We start from the raw sequence: 13349 nt of genomic DNA, 5'->3' as shown, positions 1-13349 counted from the left end.
TTTATGTTTTCATTTTGTGTTTTTATGCGGTGAGCTGTCCTGAGATATTCAGATGAATGGGTGGCATGCAAATTTAATAAATAATAATAACCCCCTGCAACGCAGGAACCTTTTGCCCACTGTGCAACCCTGAGATTAAGAGTCTCATGATCCATCAACTGAGCTCTCCCAATATTGCCAAGGAAGTTGCTTCTCTTCCCAATTAGCACATATTCTTCCGAAGGGCCTCCTGCTTATTGACAGCACCTGTTTCCCTCATCAACTTTTTAAATCTTTTAAAAACCACAACAGCTAAATACGGGCCTTCCCATTTTGGCCCGATTATGGCTAATCCAATACAGCTCTCGCATAATCCTGCCTCTAATCTCCATAATAACTTGTCCCTGCTGTTGCAAAAAACAAAAACACTTCATTTATATTCTGGGAACTAAATTCGATTTGAGCGCAAAAAAAACCCCCCAGCCTATTCAGCTGGCCCAGATACCTGATTATTTGATGTAACATTGGATGCAAACTCAGCTATAGCAAAACAATTCAAAGAGGGCAAACGCCTTACGTGGCTGGGTAGCTCAGCTGGGTAGAACCTGGTGGTGATAACGCCGAGGTTGCAGGTTCGATTCCCCCCTAGAGGCGGACAGCTGCATATCCCAGGGGGTTGGACTAGATGACCCTCAGGGTACCCCTAGGATATCTAATTCTATTGAAATCTCCCGACTCCCAGGGTATCTTTCGTGCTTTCCCACAGCCGGGAATTCTAAGCGGGATGGGGGGGGGGGAGAGCGGCTGGTGGGGGGGGGAGCGGCGGAGCGGGACCCGCGGAGGGATTGGCTGGCGCCTGCCACGTGACGGACGCGAGGCAACATGTGCTATTGGCCTTCCTGGGCTGCCGGGGAGCAGCGTCTTGCGTCGCGCGTGGCGGCGGCGGGAGATCGCCGGGTTCCTCCGCGGCGGATCTTCGCAGCGGCGCTGCTCCTCCTGAGGTAAAATCTGAGGCGGTGGGAAAAAGGGGGCGGGGGTTGCTGAGGCTGCTTTTTCGGGACCCTGCCGTACGTTGTCCTCCGTCCTTCCCTCAGAAAGTGTGTGGAAACCCCAATTTTCTGTGGCGAGGATGGGGCTTGCGCGCGGATTGAGGGGGTTGGCTCGCGTTTTACGTGGGGTTTTTTCCCATCTTTGTGAGAGTTAAAAGAGGCAGAGGAGGGGGAGATCCGTGAGGCGTTGGAAATATGACTTCGGTTTTCTTTCCTTTTTCGCCTCGCTCTTCTGGGTTTGAGGGTGGGGAGGAAGGAAATCTATCTTGTCACCATCACCCTCATCACCATCATCATTTTATTCTTTACAAAGCAGACAGTTTAAATTTAAACCTGGGAAATGCCTCTCGACTGAAATGAGGAAAGGTGAGGAGAAAGGGTGGCATGAAATATATCTTGTCATTATTATTATTTATTATTATTATTTGCAAAGCAGGCAGTTTAAATCTAAGCCTGGGAAATGCCTCGCGACTGAGAGGCGGGTTCGGAAATAAGGAAAGGTGAGGAGAAAGGGTGGCATGAAATATATCTTGTCATTATTATTATTTATTATTATTATTTGCTAAGTAGGCAGTTTAAATTTAAACCTGGGAAATGCCTCTCGACTGAGAGGCGGGTTCGGAAATGAGGAAAGGGGTTCTCAGGATATCCAAATGAACCGGGGGTTAAATGGACCCTGTTGTTCTGTAAGGCGAATTTCAAGTGGGTTGGGTTTTTTTTGCTACAGCCGGTTAAAAGCACATAACGTTTCAGCCCTGATAGAAGCACGCCTCTCTGAAGCAGCCAAGCTACAGAGAGATTTCCATGGGAATTGTAGAGTTGGAAAGGGACCTGGGGGGTCATCTAGTCCACCCCCTGCAATGCAGGAATCTTTTGCCCCATGTGGGGCTCGAACCCACAGCCCTGAGGCTTGTGGTCTACTGACTGAGCTGAAAGTGAAGGTAGGTAGGTGGGTGGGTGGGTTTGGGGTGGGGTGGCGGGTGAGATGGAAGCCAGCGAGTGCATAACTTTTCATTAGCCATCACACCCATACCCAAAATCAAATGGTTCCTTGACGCTCAGGGGTATTAATAATTACTGCAGAGTATGTGTCTGTGGAAGACATTTCTCCAAGGATCAATGGCTGTTCGTTTACTATTCATTTAAAATATTTATGAATTCATCTTTAATCATGGGTTTCTAAGCACTTTACAACAATTTTTTTTAAAAAAAACAGAACAATGTACTCTGCAGCACAAAATAAAACAGTAGGTTATTAAAAGCAACCAAATAAAATGAACTGTGCAGTAGGAATGTGGAATGTATAATCAAGCAGAAAAGGTTTTCTATCATGTGAGCAGAGAACATTACTGTGCATATGTGTGTTTTTGTGCACATACAACATGCTCACATTTATTTTTTAAAAATGGGGATGCTATTAGCTTATTTGAACAGGCTGCAAGTCTTAGGCAGGTAAATCGTATAAATTAACCCCCCAGTCCCACAGTTGGATTCACTTCTGAATCTACATGGATAGGATTGTGATGTGAACTATCCTGAGACCTCCAGGTATAGGTGTATAAGTTGAATAATAAATAAATAAATAAAGGTAAAGGTAAAGAGACCCCTGACAGTTAAGTCCAGTTGCGAACGACTTTGGGGTTGCAGCACTCATCTTGCTTTAGAGGCCGAGGGAGCCGGCGTTTGTCCACTTCCACAGACAGTTTTTCCGGGTCATGTGGCCAGCATGGCTAAGCTGCTTCTGGTGAAGCCAGAACAGCGCACAGAAATGCCGTTTACCTTTCCGCTGGAGCGGTACCTATTTATCTACTTGCACTGTGGGCTTTCAAACTGCTAGGTTGGCAGGAGCTGGGACTGAACAACGGGAGCTCACCTCGTCGCGGGGCCTCGAACCGCCGACCTTACGATCGGCAAGTCCAAGCGGCACAGTGGTTTAAACCACAGCGCTGCCCGCACCCCGTTAAATAAATAAATAAATAAATAAATAATGAAGCTGTATCCATGTTGCACAAAACATGTAATATTTAAGAGGAACTCTTTTGATTTGCCTCTGGACATAATTCTGTTGGGATGTTTCTGGTAAATGATGCTGTCATTTTTCAACTGATTCCCACTGCTTCCAATCCCAGGTTACATGTTGTCTGTTTTTGTTTTGTTTTTTAAGCAAACTCTGAAAAAGTTGGCACCTTGCCTATTTAGCACCAATTCAGAGAACCAAATGCTCCTGTGTTCAAAAACGTCTGTGAATTTTTCATCAGCAGTGTTCTTTAACTGGTTTTCCTTAACTGATTTTCCTATCTACTGAGAACAAATGCTCTATAGGATTCAGAAAAAGTATATTCTGTTTTCACATTTCTAGCGTTTTGTTTTTAGCATTGCATGCTACAATGAGAATATCAAGGCTTCCAGCAACATCTGTTACTGTACCATCAAGTCTTACCATAAATTATCCCCTGTGACCATCCTTGTTTGAAAATATTTGTACAAAGTTATCTTGAATGCGCAGGCACTAAGCTAATTATGGTAAATTTATTTCTGGTAAGTCTGATTTTCAGGGATTCTTTAAATGCTAGGGATTCTACAGGATTTTTTAAAAAGGATTCGTCAACTGAGAAAATTTCTAATCCAGTTAAGGAGCTGAGAGCTTACTTCACACTTGTAAATTCATGTTCTTGGCGTGTATATATATCAGAAATGACTAGGAAGAGTTGTTTATATTTTTATAGGAGAAGAAGAAACAATGAATTGAGAAGAACTTGAGCAAAAGCATTAATGGAGATAACAGCCTATATGATGTGTACAAACAAAAATGCACAGGGAAACGTGTACCAAAATGTATAAATGCATGATAATGGAAGCTTTGGATGCAATCTCCGAGAGCTAAATGAATTTAAGCTACAGTCATAATAAATTCACATCTCCAATGAGATACATTGGATTTAATCAAAGGAAAATTAATTGTGGTTTAGATGCAATCCTAAGTACATTTCCTAAGGGGTTAGGGCCCATCTACATAGCGTTTTACTAAGGGTATATGCAATATCATATCTTTGATATGTGAATAGTGCATAGTACTGACAGCACATTATCCTCCTTTATCAGTTCTTCCTCAATATTCCTGCATTATTGCATCCACACTTTAAACTCTGCCCATTCTGTTTTCCACATTGCATCCACCACCAGTTTCCCCTTTTCCCCAAACTAAAGTTAGTTGCCTTTGAAGCCTTGCCACCATACTTTCATTTGTCGTCTTTTTCATGTTTTATGTTAGGGTTGTGGCTGTTGTGCAAAACCATGGTTGTTTGCAGAGAGAAAAAGCAGTATCTGTAATCAACAGGAAATAAAGTGGGAGTGATGCTGATAAACAAATCCTCCTCCCCACCATGAAGATTTCATATAACCATCATGACTTGACTGATATGCCCTCCATGAATGTTTTTCAAACCCCTTTTTATAACCAACCAGTGGTCACCACTATATCTTTATGGCAGGGAGTTCTATAAATTAATTATTTGACAATGGCTCAGTTTGCACATAACACAGAGTCAAATCATGGCTTAGGAGCAAACATGCAGGCTTACAGAGAGGAACTTGTGACCAGTTTACTCCTCCTCCAGTCATTCTGCTGCGCTCTGCTAAGTCAGGGTAATGTGTCCTACAAACCTGGACTCAGGGTTTAGCTCTGCAGACAAACCCACGAGCTCAAACCAAGTTTGGTCCTATGGTTTACAGCTTGTGGTTTGCTTGGAGAGCTAAACCACAAACCTATGTTGATATGCAAAGTCAAACCATAGTTCAGCTCAGTCCAGCATCAGAATAACTGAAGAGAGATCTCGCCAGGAGCATCTCATTCACACTAAGCCACAGTTTGGTTTAGCATTACATGAAAACAAGATCAGTGTCTTATATGGCATTTTTTCATATAAGAAAACAACATATACACAATCACTTGTGATGTGTGAGGTGTGTGTTTATTTTGCCACGAATGAGGAAGATGGCTGTGCACATTATCTCTGCTAGAAGAAACCTTAATGTGTCAATCAGCCCTTTGCCCCATTAATTTCTGTGGTACTTTCTTCGGTGTGATATATTACCTAGGACAAAGGTGCTACACTAGCAAGCAGAAGAGCTATTAGAGAAATTTTTGTGTTATCTCCCCAGAAAAAAGTAGAAGTTAAAAAACAAAATCTGGTTTTGAGACTGAGTTAGTTCAGTGAAGTCAGTGAGGAATGCCTTTAATAACTGCCATTTATTACTTGAAGTATCAGATGGGCACTGCCGCAAATAGGATGTGGAAAGGCATAGTCTGTTGATGATCAAGCTGGACTGAAAACACATAAGAACATAAGAGCTTTCTGTATCAGGCCAAAGGCCTTTTAGTCCAGCTTCCAGTTCTCACAGTGGCCAACCAGATGCCTGTGGGAAGCCCATGAGCAGGACCCAAGTACATCATCACTCTTTCCACTTGTGATTCATAACAAGTGATGTTCAGAGAGTTACCACTTTCGCAGTGGAGGAAGATCACTCACTTTTGAAAGGCAACTGATCCACCTCAAAAGGGAAGGGGATATTTGTCAATTATTTGGTCTGCAAAGTTTGTTTCTAACTTCTCTAAGTGAGGGGAGCTAAGTTCCCCTTCCTTTTTTTATGGAGAAGTGGCCCTCAGCTTAGGCAAGACTTTGAGCGATACTGAAGTGCTCACCTGGTTGATGCCCTTTTGTCCTGTAGCACTGCAGTGCTGTGTGACTTGATTTTATCAGGGTTCTCCTTGTGTTGTGATCAGAAGTAGTGTCCCCATTACAGCAATGGGTTTACTGGCCTTTTCACCCTACATTATTCTCTAGGTAACTTTCTGTGGGGGAACATTGCCAGTGGTGGGCATGCCAAAAGGCGAAAGAGGGCAGAATAATTAATTTCAATGTTACCTTTGTACAAGAGGCTAGTTTAGACACACACTCACACACCCTCTTGCATACAGAAAAACAAGAATTTTCAGGAATCCAGCCAGGTAAAAATACCCAAGGTTTGAAGTGAGGCCAGTGAGAAGCTTGGAGGGCTGCATTAGGTTCCCAAGGCTGAGTTTCCTCTGTGTATCAGCAATAAGTTAGCTATAGAGGTTGGCTGCCACTCAAGCCCACAGTGTTGTTTTGGTGGACTTTCACCATTCAAAGTAGCATCTACATTACAGCAAGCTCTCTCTCAGTCTTAGAACACCTTGCCAGTCTCTCTCCCCCTCCCCCTTTTTTCTTTTTGGAGAAGTTACCAGACAAGGAAGCTCCCTCCATTTCACAAGACATCTCAACGTCTTGACAAGGCAGATGCAATAGCATCATAAGGAATCCTTGTCAAAACATCCTCCTACTGTGTAGGCTGTAGGCACTGTGATTTATTATGTTAGAAGGAGATAGCATTTTTTTGTGAAAATTCCAGGAAAGCACAGGAAGAATCGTTTCCTTTAGTTATCTTCTAGTAGAGTCAGAGCTATAGTTGGTATATCCTTGCTACAGCACTGCAGATATACAATGCCATGTGGTACATCTTTCAAACAATTGAAAATTACGCAATTGACTAAAAAAACAGAGATTTTAAAATGCTTTTGTTTTTTGAAAGAGTTGACCTTCCAGTTTACAAACTGTTGTTCATGTTCTCAGTTTTTTTTCTTAAAGCTGTGTGCTTGTAAGAATGCAGACATTTTCACCCCCCACCCCGTTTGAGAAAAATAGTTTTTGTTGGGCCAAGTGCTGTGCACATTAATTAAAAGTGAGCTTGAAAAAGATCTCTGTTCTATAAATACAGGGGAATCCCCAACTTATGTGAGGGTTCCATTCTAGGCTACTGTGCACGTCACCGGAATGCACACAAGTGGGAATTCCCTCGTTTCTCCCCCACCCAGCTCCATTCCACACTGTTCCACCCCTGCCCTGCCCCTTTTGGTTCTGTTTTCAGTGCATGTGTCAGTGGGAATTGGGTGCTTATTGCATGGAAGTGGGGAGACGCCTGTGTTACAGTTAGGGAGCCCTGTAATACTGAAGCATTCAACAATAATACTGTATTTCATGATGTCATCTGGTGTCTTTATGAGGCAGGATTCAAAGGATTTGATATTTTATTGTCTTCTGATTGAAGTATGTGCCTCATCAAAGTAATTAATTCATCTTACTGAGCAACTAGGCAGCATATGGCTCCAGATGGCTTTATACAAACTCTTTGGCTTGTTTAAACTCCTTTGAGACGATTCCTCCCCTCCTTCCACGATGCATGTTGCCCCATTGATATATTCCATTTTCTGACATATCTTATAATGAACAGAGTGCAGATTTGACAATATCTCAGTTGAACATTTTATGTCACCATTTGCAACTCCCTACTGCTCATTTTAGTGCTTAGTTAAAGGGTTCTTCTGAACCTTGCATGGTCATAGGAAGCTGCCTTGCACTGAGTCAGATCATTGGTCCATCTAGCTCATTATCGTCTACTCGGTGATTTTTCAGGGCTACCTGGAGATGCTGGGGATTGAACCTGGTACCTTCTGCATGCAAAGCAGAGGCCCTGCCATTTAGCTACCACCCTATCTAAATGTTCAGATGTCATATGTGGCCAAGAGGGCTGTTGTCTCGTGTAGGGTGGTACACTAACTGCACTCATTCCTGGTGACTGAAGATTTGGACAGGTAGATACAAGGCTTAGTGCTTGAATTCCTGCAGTGGGCTCTACAAAGGGCTGCATTTGAAGTGTGAGTAGAAATAAGACTTGGTTCAGAATGCTGCTGCTAAGGCTGTTAACAAATTCAGTTCAGTTATTGAATTGTAAATTATTTCTTAATCTCCCTTCACCATGAAAGTTTACTCTGCTGGCGTTGCCACAGATAATACCCTCTTTTATCGTGAAACCAGTCTTTGACTGGACAGTCCTTCAAATAGACAACTTCTTCAAACATAGGATTGTCTGCTGTGATGTAGGACATGTGGCCACCCTACTTAATAGGCCCATCATAAGCATTACTCAGCTCTCTGATGTTGGCACTTTGCTTACATCCACTTTATATGTTCTAGATGCTATAAAAAACAAGTTCTGAGAAGAACTTTCAGAACATAGAGGGATTAGCTTTTCAGATCTATTAACACCTGAATGGTAACAGTGTGTTCTGAAATATGGATGGATTTCATTTTCTGGAAACCACCAGAGAAGTTTATAGGCTCCCATTTAAGATCAATGACCCACAGAATTGTGGTCAATTGAAAGGAAGGTGATCTATCTGGGGAGATTCTGTTTGGATGGAACACTGTGCAGAATGCAGTGTGGCTAAGTAACTGGACATAATCACATTTTCTTTTAACTTTTCAGCTTGTCTCAATTGACAATAATCTTGAAAGCAAGACAAAGAATAATCTATCACCACAAATGAGAAAAGGTAGAATCAATGGACGATGAGAATAAAAGTGTGACAGGGAGCTTTTACACATCTCGCTCCAAGGTATGTTTATGGTCATGATTTTTTATTGTTCTTCGTGCTTGTGAGGGAGAGCAATAAGGTGGATGTTTGCATGTTTTTGGAGGGTAGGGGTGTGACACTGGTTGAATATAATGATAACAACATCCCTGTTACACCCAGTATAGCCATTGATTCTGGCAATCTTGGAAATGTGCTGTAGTACCAGAGTCAGCTGGAGGCTTCTGGACTAAACAGACATGTAAGTGGGAGGAAGTTTGTAGGTTACACCCTTCCCTGGGCCACAACCCTCACTGGTCCTCCACACCATCCTTGATTGGCTAGAGCACACCCTTGAACTCTGATAATGCCTCTTGATTGACTGGATGGAAGACAGAGAGGCATGTGAGTATGTGTAGATACCAGCCTTTACAAAGGTAAAATTCACATCACTGGCATGTGGCCCCCAGAATGTTGCCCAGAAGGGAATATGGCACTTGGGCAGAAAAAGATTCCTCACCCTTGAGATCAGGCCTTGGAGAGACATTGGGGTGGCCAACGGATTAGTAATGTTCCTGATGACATAATTGTGGGGCACATTAGGGTCCAAAGTGGCTTGCAGTTTGTCCTAGAATAAACCTACTGATTTTCAAAGTTAGGAGAAAAATAGTCTTTATTTTCCAATTCCAAGCTCATTGCGGGTTGCTTCATCACTACTCATGCTTTTAAAAGACATGAAACTGCTCTTCTATGGGCAGGGAATTGTTTGCTTGCTTTTTAAAGTAGGAAGCCTATGTTTCAGTGTAGCAGAAGTGAATGCTCAAGCTCTAAGGAGAAAAATAAGCATTAAAAATGTGGGAAAGGACTTGTGGTGCTTTGGGTCACATGTCACGATCACATCCTGTAGATGCCCATGGTGCTATCACAGCCATCCAGGGCTACTGGTCTATTCTTTCCAGAAGTTTTACAGGTGGCTAACACTAATTTTCTAGTTGAGTGTTCTGAATCAACATCATCTGGCTTGTTTAGCCACAACCTCCCTCATTCTTGCAGCAACCCATCTGGAAATGGAAGTGCCCTGTGTTGACTGAGGAGCCAGGGCATGATTTTTTTTACTGCGTTATACTTTGTGTATAAGTGAGTTAAAGGTTAGGAAAAGAATCTCTGGAGAAATAGGTAGTGAGACCCTTGCCTCACTTCTGATTTCATCTTGCAGCAAGTGACCCAATATACTGAAAAACACAGCATCTTGCTTTTTAAGATGGAGATGGAGGACTTGTGTCCCTCTGGATTTTCTTTGACCTCTGGCCAGCACAGTCAGTGATTAGGGATGATGGGAATTTTAGTCCAATAACTTTAGGAAAGCCACCGGTTCCTCATCATTGACTTACATCTTACGATATTTATGCAAGGCTTTTGAGGTGGGCCTCACAATGCAGTTTTCATTAGATTGTTACAACAATAAGCACCAGTAAACATGTCAGAGGCCCCATTTGCACTATATTTTAAAAGCATTATTATACTACTATAAACAGCCATGGTTTCTTCCCCCCCAAAAACCCCTGGGAACTGTAGTTTAAGTTCTTAGGAGACCCCTACTCCCCTTATAGAGCTGCAATTGCCAGAGTAGTTTAGTAGCCAACTCTTTTTCCTAGGGAACTCATTCTAGCTGTATAAAGGGAACAGGGGTCTGTTCACGTCTCAGCACCTGTAACAGACTACAGTTCTCAGGATGCATTGTGGAAGCTATGACTCTTTAAAGTGGTATGATACTGCTTTAAATATATAGTGCAGATGGGGCCACAATAAAACAGGAAAGACAATTACAAGTGCAAGATGGCTTGTTCATAAGTGCCTGTGGTAGCAGTTGAGAAAGGAAGGGGCCTTTGCTGAAAGCTGGATGGTGACAAATCCCAAGCTGTTTCAGTTTCTGCTTTTCTCCCCTAGTACCATAGCCACAAGCCAGGAGACCAGACCTACCATTAGGCAAAGCAAAGCAGTTGCCTCAAGAGGCAGATAATGGAGGGCAGGCACCCTGCTCCTATTCCCTTGAGTCTCTTAAGTTAGCCAACTGTCTCCAGTTGATATAAGATTCCAGCTGCGAGTCTTGCTGGATTCTACAGGTGTCATCTTGTCCTCCAACTCAAGTATAATGCCTTGGGCCAGCAATCATGAAGCACCTGAAAAGTCAGGGGCAATGTGAGAGAATTTGTGTTTTCCATGACCTGACTCTTCCTGGTTAAGAGGGCACACAGTTGGTTCACTGCCTGTGCTCTCCTTGAATCATTCTCCCTGAATCGAACACCCCCCAGTGTCCCTGGTCTCATATAAATGGAGATGCATAGCTTGTGGCACATAAAGCATCCTATCTCCAGACTATGGGCTTGCACAATGAGGACAATAATAAAGAAATGTTGCTGGAATAAGTACAAAATGCTTTCACCAGCATCTTTTCAGAATTACCCATTGATTCTGGAAGATTTGCTGAGGGTCTAGAAATAAACACAGTACTTGCATTTTCCTGAAGTTGGCATGTACTCAGGCCAAATGGTGGTGCTTTAAATTCAGTTCACTGTGGAAGAGATGATACTGTGTACGAGACAATTGAGAATAGCTGTTACTCCATTTCCTGGCTCTTCTGGGTTTTATGCAGTCACTTAACAGCATTGAAGTGCAGCTGTTGAAAAGTGGTAAGGATAGTCTTTCGTACTGTTAGTGCTTAAGATTTTTTTTTTAAAAAACAGACCCAAAATGTATTGCAGTGATAATTTAGGACTCAGATTGAGACACTGTTTATTGGATGATATAAAATGTATGTTTTGTAAACACTGAACAGTGTCTACTTTAAAACAATACTTTACTATTCTGTATAGCACTTTCCAGAGCTTCTCGTTCATGAAGGGAAATCTTCATAAAATACTGTATCAGTGGTGTCTCACTGACACCATATTGACTGAGGGTTAAGATATACAAGAATAGTAGAAATATATGTTGGAAATATTCACAGGATGGTGCTGACACGTTTGGCGGGAAGGATCCAGGTTTTTTTTGAAAGAAGGCTTTGTATGCCATTGTTCGAAATTGAGAGAGCTATGATTTGTGATGCTATGGACATTTTTTAATGGATACAAAGGTTGTGTACACACTCCTCATTTGGTGCACTCCAACTGCTGGTTTGGGAAGTGGTGTACACACGATGTTAGTCACAATCCATATTTATCTTGTTGTTACCTAAGAAATGCTGTGTTTTCATGTATTTTCGCCCCAAACAAGCTTTGAACCAAATTGAGGAAAAGGATGGCCTAGTTCGGAACAGCCCAACTTTTCATACCAAGTGGGCTGCAAGAATACTTTGATATGGAAGCTGCAGGCAGTACACTGCCTTGTCCTGTGAAGGGGGGCATTTTTATCCCCCCCCCCCATCCCTCACACTGCCTTTCCAAAGCTGGCTAAGTGAGGTGGTAGGCTTTGGGAAGGAGGTGTCAGGCTCTGTCAGGGTCCTAGAGTTCTCCCATCTCCTTCCCAAAGCTGAGAAAGCGCTAAATAGGCTTTGGTAAGAAGGAGGGAGGACTCTAGGACCCTGTCAGAGCCCTCCTTCCCAAAGCCCAATACCTCACTTACCATGCTTTGGGAAGGCAGCATGAGGGCTGGGGTGTGTGTTAAATGTTGCCAAGGGCTGCCAAAAAGGCCTCATGTTGCCCTCTGGCTGCAGATTGGACCACCCTGGCCTAGCTGCATTTTAAGGCAGTGATGAGATATGTGCAATGATACTTAGGTGTGATGTTTGATTTCAGTTGGCTATAATCACCCTGTTCCCCTTCTGCATCTCTCTCTCTCCCTCTCCCTCTGCCCCTCCCTCCCTCCCTCCCTCCCTCCCTTTCCTAGCTTACCCTTCCCTATTCTGTATCACCCTCCCCTAAAATTTAGCTTGTGAGCCTATCCAGACAGGAACTTGCCCACCCGCATTTTCTTCCTTATGTTATTCTGTCAAGTGTCATGTATATTGCAGGAGCTTTACACATAAATAATTAAATGAATTATCAGAAAAATTCTTTTCTGCGTGGTGAGAAGATCCAAGGGCTGTGTAAGCTGCAGGTTTTTGAGCTCCCCTTGGGCAAGATACTGTCAATGAGCCCCCTCTGTCAGTAATTCTCCCTTCTCGCTGCAGCAGTTCCAGGAGCCCCTTGCCAGTGTTGAGGTGGGGGGTCCCTCAGCAGATGCTTGACCATGCAAGCTCTTGTCACCAGCTCTGGGCAGGGCTTAGTGAAGTCTGACTTCCTTTGGAAGGAGAAACCTCTTACAGTGTTTTTCAATATTTGAGTTTATTTACAAATATGCAAGTTGAGCGTAGCATTCCTACCAACAGCAAATCCCCATGTCAGATCCCTAAGGAGCCACCCCAGCACCCCTAAGGGAGCCCCTTTCCCTTCATATCTCTCTGTCCCTCATCCTCACCTCATTTTAAAAATGCTCCTGTTCTTCTATCCAAAACACTAAAAAGAGCTCCAGCTGTTTCCTGACCATTGGCCACTATTCATTAAAAAAAAATACCAACCAATAGGCCCCAGAGCGTCAATACAGAGCGTGGCTCACATTATGTCATTTGTCTTGATGTATATATTGCATAATTGGAAGTGGTCTCGCCATAATCTTTCTTCTTCAAACAGTAGCAGCCAGAGTGTCTTTCATAATTTAGCCTCTTCACTCCTGCATCCCTAGTGGTAAGTTTGGCTTTTTTGCAGAACGTGATGCCTGAAGTGAAGTGATTGAGATAGCAACTAAGATGTTTTCTCTCTTTTCTCCAGCACATACATGCACACACACCTTTCACTTCCCTCTTGTCTCATGAGGATAAGTTAGAAGTCATTAATCCTTCATAAGACAAATCATGA

The 13349-nt window shown here is 43.0% G+C and overlaps 1 protein-coding gene across 3 annotated transcripts in view; it reads left to right on the top strand.

The window, feature by feature from the left end:
* The first annotated feature begins 856 nt into the window (after window positions 1-856).
* The window catches only part of TMEM108 (transmembrane protein 108), a 179131-nt gene continuing 166638 nt past the window's right edge, over window positions 857-13349 (top strand). For all 3 annotated transcript variants that reach the window (XM_083405063.1, XM_083405066.1, XM_083405062.1), the window contains exons 1-2: window positions 857-980; window positions 8373-8502. The gene's annotated coding sequence lies outside the window, so the exon portion shown is untranslated. The remainder of the gene's footprint in view (window positions 981-8372; window positions 8503-13349) is intronic.

The sequence above is a fragment of the Podarcis tiliguerta genome (assembly GCF_965153285.1).
Source record: "Podarcis tiliguerta genome assembly, chromosome: 12".
Lineage (NCBI taxonomy): Eukaryota > Metazoa > Chordata > Lepidosauria > Squamata > Lacertidae > Podarcis > Podarcis tiliguerta.
The sequence above is the reverse complement of the archived record's forward strand: the minus strand, read 5'-3'. Positions and strand labels throughout refer to the sequence as shown.